This window comes from Nerophis ophidion, linkage group LG24 (genome assembly GCF_033978795.1).
Source record: "Nerophis ophidion isolate RoL-2023_Sa linkage group LG24, RoL_Noph_v1.0, whole genome shotgun sequence".
Taxonomy (NCBI): Eukaryota; Metazoa; Chordata; class Actinopteri; order Syngnathiformes; family Syngnathidae; genus Nerophis; species Nerophis ophidion.
In genome coordinates this window covers 1,439,829-1,453,479 of record NC_084634.1, presented here as the reverse complement: position 1 = coordinate 1,453,479, position 13,651 = coordinate 1,439,829, and the positions used below count along the sequence as shown (strand labels likewise).

Sequence of the window (13,651 nt, the reverse complement as noted above, 5' to 3'; positions counted from 1 at the left end):
TTTCCGGGGCATATAGTGACAGAATTTTTAAACAGTTAAAAAAATTCCGACTTTTTGACACGTAGAAAAAATTCTGACTTTTTGACGAAAAAAAAATTCTGACTTTTTGACTCTTGGGAAAAATCTGACATTTTAACACTTAGAAAAAAATCTGACTTTTTGACACTTGGAATAAAATTCAGACTTTGAAAAAAAAAAAATTCTGACTTTTGACACAGAAAATGTCAGACTTTTTGACACTTAAATGTTTTCGACTTTTTGACAAAAAAAAAAAAATCAGACTTTTTGTCCCTTTTTAAAAGTTTGACTTTTTGACCAAAAAAAATTCAGACTTTCTGACACCTAGAAAAATTCAGACTTTTGAAACAGAAAAAATTCAGACTTTTTGACACAGGAAAATGTCTGACTTTTTTACTCTTACAAAAATTTCCAACTTTTCGACCAAAAAATTCCGACTTTTTGACACCTACAAAAATTCCGACTTTTTTCACTTAGAACAAATTCTGACTTTTTGACACAGAAAAAAATTCTGACTATTTGACTATTGGAAAAAATCTGACATTTTAACACTTAGAATTAAATTTAGACTTTGACAAAAAAAATCTGACTTGTGACACAGAAAAATTCAGACTTTTTGACACTTATATGTTTTCGACTTTTTGACAAAAAAATCAGACTTTTTGTCCCTTTTTTAAAATTCGACATTTTGACAAAAAAAAATCTGACTTTTTGACACCTAGAAAAAATCTGACTTTTCACACTTAGAACAAATTCCGACTTTTAGACACAGAAAAAATTCCGACTTTTTTAATCTTACAAAAATGTCCTACTTTTTGACCAAAAAATTCTGACTTTTTGACACCTACAAAAATTCCAACTTTTTACACTTGGAACAAATTCTGAATTTTTGACTCAAACAAAATTCTGAATTTTTGACTCAGACAAAATTCTGACTTTTTGAAACAGAAAAAATTTTACTTTTTGACAACAACAAAAAAATCAGACTTTTTGACCAGGGCCCCCATCTAAAATGAGTTTGACAGTCCTGATTTAAGTGAATTACATTAATTAAAGAGTGATTAGGTTACTAATTTGATTACTTTGTGGGTAAAGTAACTATAATTTGATTATTTTTCTGAACACTGCCTATCTGTTGGACGACTTTTTGACACTTGGAAAAAATTCAGACTTTTTCACAGTTAGAAAAAATTCAGATGTTTTGACACTTGTAAAAAAAAATCTTTCTTTTTACACTTGGAAAAAATAGCGACTTTTTGACCAAAATAAAGCGACTTCGACAAAAAAAAAATGCGATTTTTTTTGACAAAGAAATTGCAACTCTTTGACACTTAGAAAAAATTCCGACTTTTTGACTTCTAGAAAAAAATTAAGAATTTTTGATTCCTAGAAAGAAGTTCTGACTTTTTGAAAAAAAAAGTCTGACTTTTTGTCACTTAATATTTTTTTCAACTTTTTGACAAAAAAATATTTGACTTTTTGACACTTGGAAAAAAATCTGACTTTTTGACACTTGGAAAAAAATCTGACTTTTTGACAAAAAATATTCCGACTTTTTGACATAAAAGAAAATTAGATTTTTTGAGACATAGAAAAAAATCTGACCTTTTGATACTTGGAAATAATTCTGACCTTTAGACCAAAAAAAATTCTGACTTTTTGAAACCTAGAAAAAAATTCTGACTTTTTGTCACTTAGAAAAATTCTGACATTTTGACAAAAAAAAAAAAATCTGACTTTTTGACACTTAAAATAGTTTTCAACTTTTTGACAAAAAATATCAGACTTTTTGACACTTTGAAAAATTCTGACTTTTTGACAAAAAAGAAAATCCAACTTTCTGACACTTAGAAAAAGATCAGACTTTTTGACACTTGGAAAAAATTCCGACCTTTAGACCAAAAAATTCTGACTTTTTGATACCTAGAAAAAAATTCTGACTTTTTGTCACTTAGAAAAAGTTCTGATATTTTGACAAAAAAAAATCAGACTTTTTGACACTTAAAATACTTTTCAACTTTTTGACAAAAAATATCAGACTTTTTGACACTTGGAAAAATTCTGACTTTTTGACATAAAAGAAAATCCGACTTTTTGACACTTAGAAAAAATTCCGACCTTTAGACCAAAAAAAATTCAGACTTTTTGATACCTAGAAAAAAATTCTAACTTTTTGTCACTTAGAAAAAGTTCTGACATTTTGACAAAAAAAAAAAAAAATCAGACTTTTTGACACTTAAAATAGTTTACAACTTTTTGACAAAAAATATCATACTTTTTGACACTTAGAAAAATTCTGACTTTTTGACAAAAAAGAAAATCCAACTTTCTGACACTTAGAAAAAAAATCAGACTTTTTGAGCAGGCCTCCATCTAAAATGAGTTTGACATCTCAGATCCAAGTGAATTACATTTATTTAAAAAGAGTAATTTGGTTATAAATTGGATTACTTTTTGGGTAAATAAACTATCATTTGATGACTTTTTGAGTGAAGTAACTATAATTGATGACTTGTGTCTATGTGTCGGCATGTAGTCCAGGACAACTACACCCAGAAGGGGGAGTCCAGGGGGGGTCCAGGACAACTAGACCCAGAAGGGGGAGTGAAGTGAATGTGAATGATATTTATATAGCGCTTTTTCTCTAGTGACTCAAAGCGCTTTACATAGTGAAACCCAATATTTAAGTTACAATTAAACCAGTGTGGGTGGCACTGGGAGCAGGTGGGTCAAGTGTCTTGCCCAAGGACACAACGGCAGTGACTAGGGTGGCGGAGGCGGGGATCGAACCTGCAACCCTCAAGTTGCTGGCACGGCCGCTCTACCAACCGAGCTATACCGCCCCAGTTGTCCAGGACAACTAGACCCAGAAGGGGCAGTCCAGGGGGGGTCCAGGACAACTAGACCCAGAAGGGGGAGTTCAGGACAACTAGACCCAGAAGGAGGGAGGACTAAAACCGTGGGGGACTAGAAGTAGACCACGACCAAATCAGTGTCGAAATACAGTCTTTGTGTTTCCTAGGTTTTTAAGTCCTGGTCCTAGTCCTGGTCCTAGTCCTGGTCCTGGTCCTAGTCCTGGTCTAGTCCTGGTCCTAGTCCTGGTCCAGCCTGCCCCCTCCCAACATTATTCTGCTGTCCGAAGTTTGGTGTCGAGAGCCCGGACAGGAGCCGCCAGGACAGTCGTCAGTCAGGCCTAATGCGTCCAAAGCTGTCCCGGTTCTCCACTAGTGTGACACGGCCGACAGCCCGCGATTCATGTACCCACTAGAAGGTCACACATTGCGGGGGGGAAAAACGCCACATTTGGCTAGGGATTGCGGGGCTAGCTTAGCATGCTAGCCTAGCCCCGCTAGCTTAGCATGTCCGCTAGCTTAGCGCACAAACGCGGGCTGGAAGCTCAGAAGCTCGGAAGTTGACAAGCTCGGAAGCTCAGGAGCTCAGGAGCCACCCGAGGCGGACCCGCAGAACCGTGGATCTCCGCAGGCTGGGTGATGTTCCGAGGCCACACGGGTCCCCGGCGCGGCTTGACGGGAGGACCGAGTCGTCATCCCGGGGCCATTCCGCTAGCATGCACCTACCTGGCGGAGAGGAGCGGAGCTACATCAAACATCCACCGGAACAATCCTGGTCCTGGTCCCGGACTGTCCCTCCGTCCTCGTCCCGGACTGTCCCTCCGTCCTGGTCCCGGACTGTCCCTCCGTCCCGCTCGCTGCGGGGAGACCATCCCAGTCTTCTGTTTTGCTTCTCCGGGAGAGGAATGTCTTGCCAGCAATGGCGTCTCTCTCTCTCTCCACCCTCTCTCTCTCTCTCTCTCTCTCTCTCTCTCTCTCTCCCCCCTCTCTCTCTCTCTCTCTCTCCCCTAGCTCTCTCTCTCTCTCTCCACCCTCTCTCTCTCTCCACCCTCTCCTCTCTCTCTCCTCTCTCTCTCTCTCTCTCTCTCCCCCTCTCTCTCTCTCTCTCTCTCTCTCTCTCTCTCTCCCCCCTCTCTCTCTCTCTCTCTCTCCCCTAGCTCTCTCTCTCTCTCTCTCTCTCTCTCTCTCTCTCTCCCCTAGCTCTCTCTCTCTCTCTCCCCCCTCTCTCTCTCTCTCTCTCTCCCTAGCTCTCTCTCTCTCTCTCTCCCCTAGCTCTCTCTCTCTCTCTCTCCCCTAGCTCTCTCTCTCTCCCCCCTCTCTCTCTCTCTCTCCCCTAGCTCTCTCTCTCTCTCCTCTCTCTCCCCCTCTCTCTCTCTCTCTCTCCCCCCTAGCTCTCTCTCTCTCTCTCTCTCTCTCCCCTAGCTCTCTCTCTCTCCCCCCCCTCTCTCTCTCTCTCCCCTAGCTCTCTCTCTCTCTCTCTCCCCTAGCTCTCTCTCTCTCCCCCCCTCTCTCTCTCTCTCTCTCCTAGCTCTCTCTCTCTCTCTCCCCTAGCTCTCTCTCTCCCCCCCTCTCTCTCTCTCTCTCCCCCCCTCTCTCTCTCTCTCTCCCCTAGCTCTCTCTCTCTCTCTCCCCTAGCTCTCTCTCTCTCTCCCCTAGCTCTCTCTCTCTCTCCCCCCCCCTCTCTCTCTCTCTCCCTAGCTCTCTCTCTCTCCCCTAGCTCGCTGTCTCTCTCTCTCTCTCTCTCTCTCTCTCCTCCCCTCTCTCTCTCCCCTCTCTCTCTCTCTGTTTAGTTTTTATTTAACTTTAAAGGCCCAACGAAATAAGCGGTAGAAAATGGATGGGCCTACTGAAAGCCACTACTAGCCACCACGCAGTCTGATAGTTTATATATCAATGATGAAATATTAACATTGCAACACATGACAATACGGCCAAGTTAGTTTACTAAATTACAATTTAAAATTTTGCGCGAAGTATCCTGTTGAAAACGTCGCAGTATGATGTCACGGATTGTAGCGGACATTTTGTCCCAGCCCCGATCCCAGCTATAAGTCGTCTGCTTTAATCGCATAATTCCACAGCATTCTGGACATCTGTGTTGCGGAATCTTTTGCAATGTGTTCAATTAATAGTGGAGACGTCAAAGAAGAAAGCTGTAGGTGGGAAGCGGTGTATTGCGGCCGCCTTTAGCAACACAAACACAGCCTGTGTTTCAATCAATCAATCAATGTTTATTTATATAGCCCCAAATCACAAATGTCTCAAAGGACTGCACAAATCATTACGACTACAACATCCTCGGAAGAACCCACAAAAGGGCAAGGAAAACTCACACCCAGTGGGCAGGGAGAATTCACATTCAGTGGGACGCCAGCGACAATGCTGACTATGAGAAACCTTGGAGAGGACCTCAGATGTGGGCAACCCCCCCCCTCTAGGGGACCGAAAGCAATGGATGTCGAGCGGGTCTAACATGATACTGTGAAAGTTCAATCCATAGTGGCTCCAAGACAGCAGCGAGAGTCCCGTCCACAGGAAACCATCTCAAGCGGATCAGCAGCGTAGAGATGTCCCCAACCGATACCGTTTCCTTGTTGACATTCCCAAAGGCGAAGCTTTCCAATGGAACAGAGCGGTCAGGCGAACATGGTTCCCTACCACATGTTTCGGTGAGAAAATTGTGGTAATAAGTCGGCTCTTGCCGTAGACATGAGCGGAGAGCTCGCGTCGCACCTGTCAATGAGGCCGCTGCGGATTGTCTTGCCTCCGCCAACCAGACGCCCCCGAATGTGAGATGCTTTCACCGAGGACAAGGGGGAAAAAAATCTCAGTCCAGCCCCAACGCCTGCCTTCGCTTCGCCTCGTCGAGAAACGTGGCTTCACTCAGAGACACTGGCGGTCACCACACCCCTCTGACTTGCCCTTCACTCTCACTTTCCTCATCCACAATCTTTCATCCTCGTTCAAATTAACGGGGAAATTGTCGCTTTCTCGGTCTGAATCGCTCTCGCTGCTGGTGGCCATGATTGTAAACAATGTTCAGATGTGAGGAGCTCCACAACCCGTGACATCACGCGCACATGGTCTGCTACTTCCGGTACAGGCAAGGCTTTTTTATTAGCGACCAAAAGTTGCCAACTTTATCGTGGATGTTCTCTACTAAATCCTTTCAGCAAAAATATGTTGAAATGATGAAGTATGACACATAGAATGGAGCTGCTGTCCCCGTTTAAATAACAACATCTCATTTCAGTAGGACTTTAATCATTTTTGTTAGCAAATATTTTTTGTTGCACTTTTATTTATTAATGTATTTTCCAAATCTGTTTTTTGTTGTTGTTGTTTTCATTTTTAATTTATTTGCCTTTGTTTTTTTGGTTGCATTTTATCCATCCATCCATCCATTTTCTACCGCTTATTCCTTTTGGGGTCGCTGGTGCCTATCTGAGCTACAATCGGGCGGAAGGCGGGGTACACCCTGGACAAGTTGCCACCTTAGGTTGTATATTTTTCAAAAGCATTATTTCTATCTAAAAATATAATGTTTTCCAAACTTTGTATTTTGTTTAAAATTTGGTTGCATTTTGTTTTTTAAATCTTAAAAAAAAAAAAAAAAAATATATATATATATATATATATATTTATTTTTTTCACCTTGTTTTGGCATGAAAATATTTTTTGTTTTTTTGGCAAATATATTTTCTTTGTTCTTTCAAACCTATTTTTGTATGCAATTTTTTTTCCTTATTTGAAATTAAATACTTTTGTTAAAACATATTTTTGTTTTGTATTTTTGTTTCATATTATTTAAGACAGCACGGTGGCAGAGGGGTTAGTGCATGTGCCTCACAATATGAAGGTCCTGAGTAGTCCTGAGTTCGATCCCAGGCTCGGGATCTTTCTGAGTGGAGTTTCCATGTTCTCCCCTCCGGGTACTCCGGCTTCCTCCCACCTCCAAAGACATGCACCTGGGAATAGGCCCCTCCCACCTCCAAAGACATGCACCTGGGGCTAGGCCCCTCCCACCTCCAAAGACATGCACCTGGGGATAGGCCCCTCCCACCTCCAAAGACATGCACCTGGGAATAGGCCCCTCCCACCTCCAAAGACATGCACCTGGGGCTAGGCCCCTCCCACCTCCAAAGACATGCACCTGGGGATAGTTTGATTGACAACACTAAAAGTGTGGATGTTGTCTGTGTGTGATGAGGTCCCCCCACTGTGGAAAACCTCATGTGAGACCGTGGCTCTAAGCTCCCATGTCATGAAGACCATGGCGAGGTTGGTCCTGGAACAACTCCGCCCTACAGTCAAGTCCCACCTGGACCCGCTCCAGTTGGCCCACCTGGACTCGCTCCAGTTGGCCCACCTGGACTCGCTCCAGTTTGCCCACCGTGCAGCCCCGACTGGGAGTGGAGGAGGCGGTCATCTACCTGCTGAAGCCAGACCACGCCCACCTGGACTAGCCTGCCAGCATTGTGAGGTCATCTTTGTTGACTTCTGCAGTTCTTTCCAGACCAGACCACCTGGCCTACTGGCTGAGAAGATGCAGGTGGACCCCCCCCCCCCCTTGGTGTCCTGGGTTGTAGATGACCTGACTGACACCACTGCAGGACTGTGGTCTGACCGACTACACCACCCACCTCCACCTTGGTGTCCTGGGTTGTAGATGACCTGACTGACAGACCACAGTACGTGCGACTGCAGGACTGTGGTCTGACCGACTACACCACCCACCTCCACCTCACCGAAATGCTGACTTTTGGACTCTTGGAAAACATTCTGACTTTTTGACCAAAAAAAACCTGACTCTTTGACAATTCAGACTTTTTGACTTCTAGAAAAAATTCAGACTTTTTGGCACTTTGAAAAAAATCAGACTTTTTGATTCCCAGAAAAAAGTTCTGACTGTTTGACAAAAAAAATTAAAGACTTTTTGACACTTGGAAAAAATTCCAACTTTTTGACACTTGGAAAAAATTCTGACTTTTTGACATAAAAGAAAATCTGACTTTTTGACACTTGGAAAAATTCCACCTTTGGCACTTAGAACAAATTACGACTTTTTTACACTTACAAAAAATTCAGACACTTGTAAAAAAAAAAATCCTTAATTTTACACTTAGAACAAATTGCGACTTTTTGACAAAAAATAGCAACTTTTTGACAAATAAATGTGACTTTAACAAAAAAAAAAGCGGCTTTTTGACTAAAAATGCGACTTTGACCAAAAAATTTGCGACTTTTTGAAAACGATATTGCGACTTTTTGACACTTGGAAAAAATTCCAACTTTTTGACAAAAAAATGTGACTGATGAAAAATTACGACCTTTTGACAAAAAAATGCGACTTTGACAAAAAATAGCAACTTTTTGACAAAAAATGCGACTTTGACAAAAAAATTGTGACTTTTTGACAAAGATATTGCGACTTTTTGACACTTGGAAAAAAAATTGTACTTTTTGACAAAAAAATTGCGACTTTTTGACCAAAAAATGCGACTTTGACAATAAAAATAGCGACTTTTTGACAAAGATATTGCAACTTTTTGACACTTGGAAAAAATGTGTACTATATGACACAAAAATTGCGACTTTTTGACCCAAAAAATGTGACTTTGACAAAAAATTGCGACTTTTTGACAAAAAAATGCGACTTTGACAAAAAAAAGCAACTTTTTGACAAAAAATGCGACTTTGACAAAAAAATAGTGACTTTTTGACAAAGATATTGCGACTTTTTGACAATAAAATTGTGACTTTTTGACCCAAAAATGCGACTTTGACAAAAAAAATAGCGACTTTTTGACAAAGATATTGCAACTTTTTGACACTTGGAAAAAAATCGTTCTTTTTGACACAAAAATTGCGACTTTTTGACCCAAAAAATGTGACTTTGACAAAAAATTGCGACTTTTTGACAAAAAAATACGACATTGACAAAAAAGATTGTGACTTTCTGACAAAGATATTGCCACTTTTTGACACTTCTTACTTTTTGACAAAAAAAACTCTGACTCTTTGACATTTGGAAAAAATTCTGACTTTTTGATTCCTAGAAAAAAGTTCTGACTTTTTGACAAAATATATTAGACCTTTCGACACTTAGAAAAAACTCCAACTTTTTGACACCTGGAAAAAATTCGGACTTTTTGACATAAAATATTCTGACTTTTTGACATAAAAGAAAATCCGACTTTTTGACACTTAGAAAAATTCTGCCTTTGGCACTTAGAACAAATTGCGACTTTTTTACAGTTACAAAAAATTCAGACTTGACACTTACAAAAAATTCAGACACTTATAAGAAAAAATCCTTCTTTTTACACTTAGAACAAATTGCGACTTTTTGACCAAATAATGTGACTTTAACAAAAAAAATAGCGACTTTTTGATAAAAAATATTGCGACTTTTTGACACTTGGAAAAATTCTTACTTTTTGACAAAAAGATTGCGACTTTTTGACAAAAAAATGTGACTTTGATAAAAAAAAATTGCGACTTTTTGACAAAAAAGTGCGACTGACAAAAAAAAATCCGACTTTTTGACAAAGATATTGCGACTTTTTGACACTTATTAATTTTTGACAAATAAAACTCTGACTCTTTGGCATTTGGAAAAAAACCAGACTTTTTGACTTGTAGAAAAAATTCAGACTTTTTGACACTTAAAAAAAAATCAGAATTTTTGATTCCTAGAAAAAAGTTCTGACTTTTTGACAAAAAAATATTAAACTTTTTGACACTTAGAAAAAAATCTGACTTTTTGAAAAAAAATATTCGGACTATTTTACATTAAAGAAAATCCAACTTTTTGACACTTACAAAAAAATTCTGACTTTTTGACACCTACAAAAATTTTCTGGCTTTTTGACAAAAAAAATCAGACTTTTTGACAAAAAAGAAAATCCAACTTTTTGTCACTTAGAAAAAAAGGTTTAAATAGTGTGGTGTATTGAGGATGGTGATGAGCAGGACTACAGGACACTGGTGGAGGACTTTGTCACAGGGTGTGGAAAGAAGCACCTCCAGCTCAATGTGACCAAGACCAAGGAGCTGCTTGTGGACCTGGGAAGGAGGAGGAGGAGTACCTGTCTCCATCAGGATGTGGACATGGTAGAGGATTATAAACACCTGGGAGTACACATGGACAATGAGGTCCTATCCTGGACATGGTTGAGGAGGATTGAGATATATATATATATATATATATATATATATATATATATATATATATATATATATATATATATATATATATATATATATATATATATATATATATATATATATATAATGTAAAAATAAATCAAATATAATAATGTCAAAATCAATTAAATATAATCATGTGAAAATAAATAAAATATAATCGTGTAAAAATCAATAAGATATAATAATTTAAAAATAAATACAATAAAATAATGTAAAAAAAAAATATATATATTAATGTAAAAATAAATCAAATATGTCAAAATAAATCAAATATAATCATGTAAATACACAAAATCCACAACACCCGGATTGTTAGCCGCCTCGTGCTAGCAGTTTTTCACTCTCCAGAATGTCCAGTTTTTGTCCCGCATGAAGATTGCGGATGAAAGGATTTTGGAGCGGCCGCAGCCCCGACTTCCTGTGGGCGATATGCAAAAGGACAAAAGCCGATAGCGGAGTCAAATGAGTCATTTTCATAAGTTATGTCTAAGTTATGTTGCCATGACGACGACACAAAGGTGCTCATTGTCTCCCCCGAGATCAAAGGTTGCCACCGTTTGTTTTTATTGGAAGACAAACTTGCCGACGTCGTCAGGAAACTTTTCTACTTCACCGGATTTTTTAAACAAACTCATGAATTATTGATGACTTTTTTACTTCAATCAAATATTTCATTTTCAACATTTGATGAGGGAATATATTAACTTTAAATATGATGAGGGAATATACTAAGTTTAAATATGATGAAGGAATATACTAACTTTAAATATGATGAGGGAATATACTAACTTTAAATATGATGAGGGAATATACTAAGTTTAAATATGATGAGGGAATATATTAAGTTTAAATATGATGAAGGAATATACTAAGTTTAAATATGATCTTTTTGCCATAAAAGACAACAGAGAGATCCAAAGCTGATCTATTGATATTTAAGGTGTGGAAAAAGATAATTTATATACGACTTATTGTTTTACAACTTTGAAGAAACCCAGATGTATAAATGTTTGATATCTTTATTATCACATCATTAGATACAATAAAGAGGAATATTGGTATCAACAAGGAATATTGGTATCGATTACTATTATTGTTATCAATAAGGAATATTGTTATCAATAAGGAATATTGTTATCAATAAGGGATATTGGTGTCATTAAAGAATATTGGTATCAATTAGGAATATTGTATCATTCAGGAATATTAGTATCAATGAAAAATATTGGTATCGATAAGTAACATGAGTGTCGATAAGTATTATTGGTATCAATAAGGAATATTGCTAAACATAAGGAATATTGGTATCAGTAAGAAATATTGGTATCATTAAAAAATATTGGTATCGATAAGGAATGTTGGTATCAATAAAGAATATTAGTATCAATTAGAAATGTTGGTATCAATAGGGAATATTGGTATCATAAGTATCATTGGTATCATTGAAGAATATTAGTATCAATTAGAAATGTTGGTATCATTCAGGAATATTAGTATCAATAAAGAAAATTGGGATTGATAAGGAATACTGGTATCAAAAGGGAATATTGGTATCATCAAAGAATATTGGTATCAATAAGGAATATTGGTATCATTAAATATTGGTATCAATTAGGAATATTGGTATCATCCAGGAATATTAGTATCAATAAAGAATATTGGGATTGATAAGGAATATTAGTATTGATAAGAAATATTGGTATCAATAAGGAATATTGATATCAATAAGGAATATTGGTATCAATGAAGAATTTTGGTATCAATGAAGAATGTTGGTATCGGTAAGGAATATTGGTATCGATGAGGATTATTGGTATCAACAAAGAATATTGGTATTGATAAGGAATATTGGTATCGATAAAAAATATTGGTATTAATAAGGAATATTGGTATCAATAAGGAATATTGGTATCAATGAAGAATATTAGTATCGATAAGGAATATTGGTATCAACAAGGAATATTGGTATCATTAAGGAATATTGGTATCAATGAAGAATACTGGTATCGACAAGGAATGTTGATATCAATAAGTAATATCGGTATCAATAAGGATTATTGATATCAATAAGTAATATTGGTATAAATAAGGATTATTGATATCAATAAGTAATATTGGTATAAATAAGGAATATTGGTATCATTAAAGAATATTGGTATCGATAAGCAATACTGGTATCGACAAGGAATGTTGATATCAATAAGTAATATCGGTATCAATAAGGATTATTGATATCAATAAGTAATATTGGTATAAATAAGGATTATTGATATCAATAAGTAATATTGGTATAAATAAGGAATATTGGTATCATTAAAGAATATTGGTATCGATAAGCAATACTGGTATCGACAAGGAATGTTGATATCAATAAGTAATATCGGTATCAATAAGGATTATTGGTATCAATATTCATCAATAATCAGGAGTTTATTGTCAAAGTTGATACATGATTTGAACTTTTTAAAGTTCTAAAAAGTGTGAGTGTCCACTCTGGTATCATTTTGTCTCTCAGGAAAAACATGTATTGCAACTCAAATATAATAATGTCAAAATAAATGAAATATAGTATAAAAATAAATGAAATATAATGTCAAAATAAATAAAATATAATGTCAAAATAAATATAATATAATCATGTAAAAATAAATAAAATATATAGTATCACTTTTATCATATATTTGAAAAATACTGTCATGTTTTTACATGTTTATATTTCATTTATTTTGACATTGTTATATTTTATGTATTTTGACCTCCTATATTGAATTTATTTTTATATGAATGTTTAATTTATCTTGACATTATATTTTTTACATAATTATATTTGATTTATTTTTATATTATTATATTTGATTTATTTTACATGATTATATTTTATTTATTTTGACATTATATTTGAATTATGTTGATATATTTTATGTATTTTTACATGATTATATTTGATGTATTTTTACATGATCATATTTTATATTATATTCTCTGATACTGTTTCAATATTACTAATATGAGGATCAATATAATCTGCTACTGTATCAATATTGGTAATTTGATGATCAGTATTATCTGATACTGTATCAATATTACTAATATGAGGATCAATATAATCTGCTACTGTATCAATATTGGTAATTTGATGATCAGTATTATCTGATACTGTATCAATTTTACTATTATGGAGATCAATATCATCTGATACTGTATCAATATTACTAATATGATAATCTATATCATCTGATACTGTATCAATATTACTAATATGAGGATCAATATAATCTGATACTGTATCAATGTTAATAATATGAGGATCAATATCATCTGATACTGTATCAATTTTACTATTATGGTGATCAATATCATCTGATACTGTATCAATATTACTATTATGATGATCTATATCGTATGAGACTGTATCAATATTACTAATATGAGGATCAATATTATCTGATACTGAATCAATTGTACTAATATGGAGATCAATATCATCTGATACTGTATCAATATTACTAATATGATAATCAATATCATCTGATACTGTATCAATATTACTAATAAGAGGATAAGTATCA

General features: G+C 36.1%; 1 protein-coding gene across 1 annotated transcript in view; it reads right to left on the bottom strand.

The window, feature by feature from the left end:
* Positions 1–3,835, bottom strand: part of arhgap5 (Rho GTPase activating protein 5) — a 64,055-nt gene extending 60,220 nt beyond the window's left edge. The window contains 1 exon segment of the mRNA XM_061886299.1: positions 3,597–3,835. The gene's annotated coding sequence lies outside the window, so the exon portion shown is untranslated.
* Positions 3,836–13,651: the final 9,816 nt, after the last annotated feature.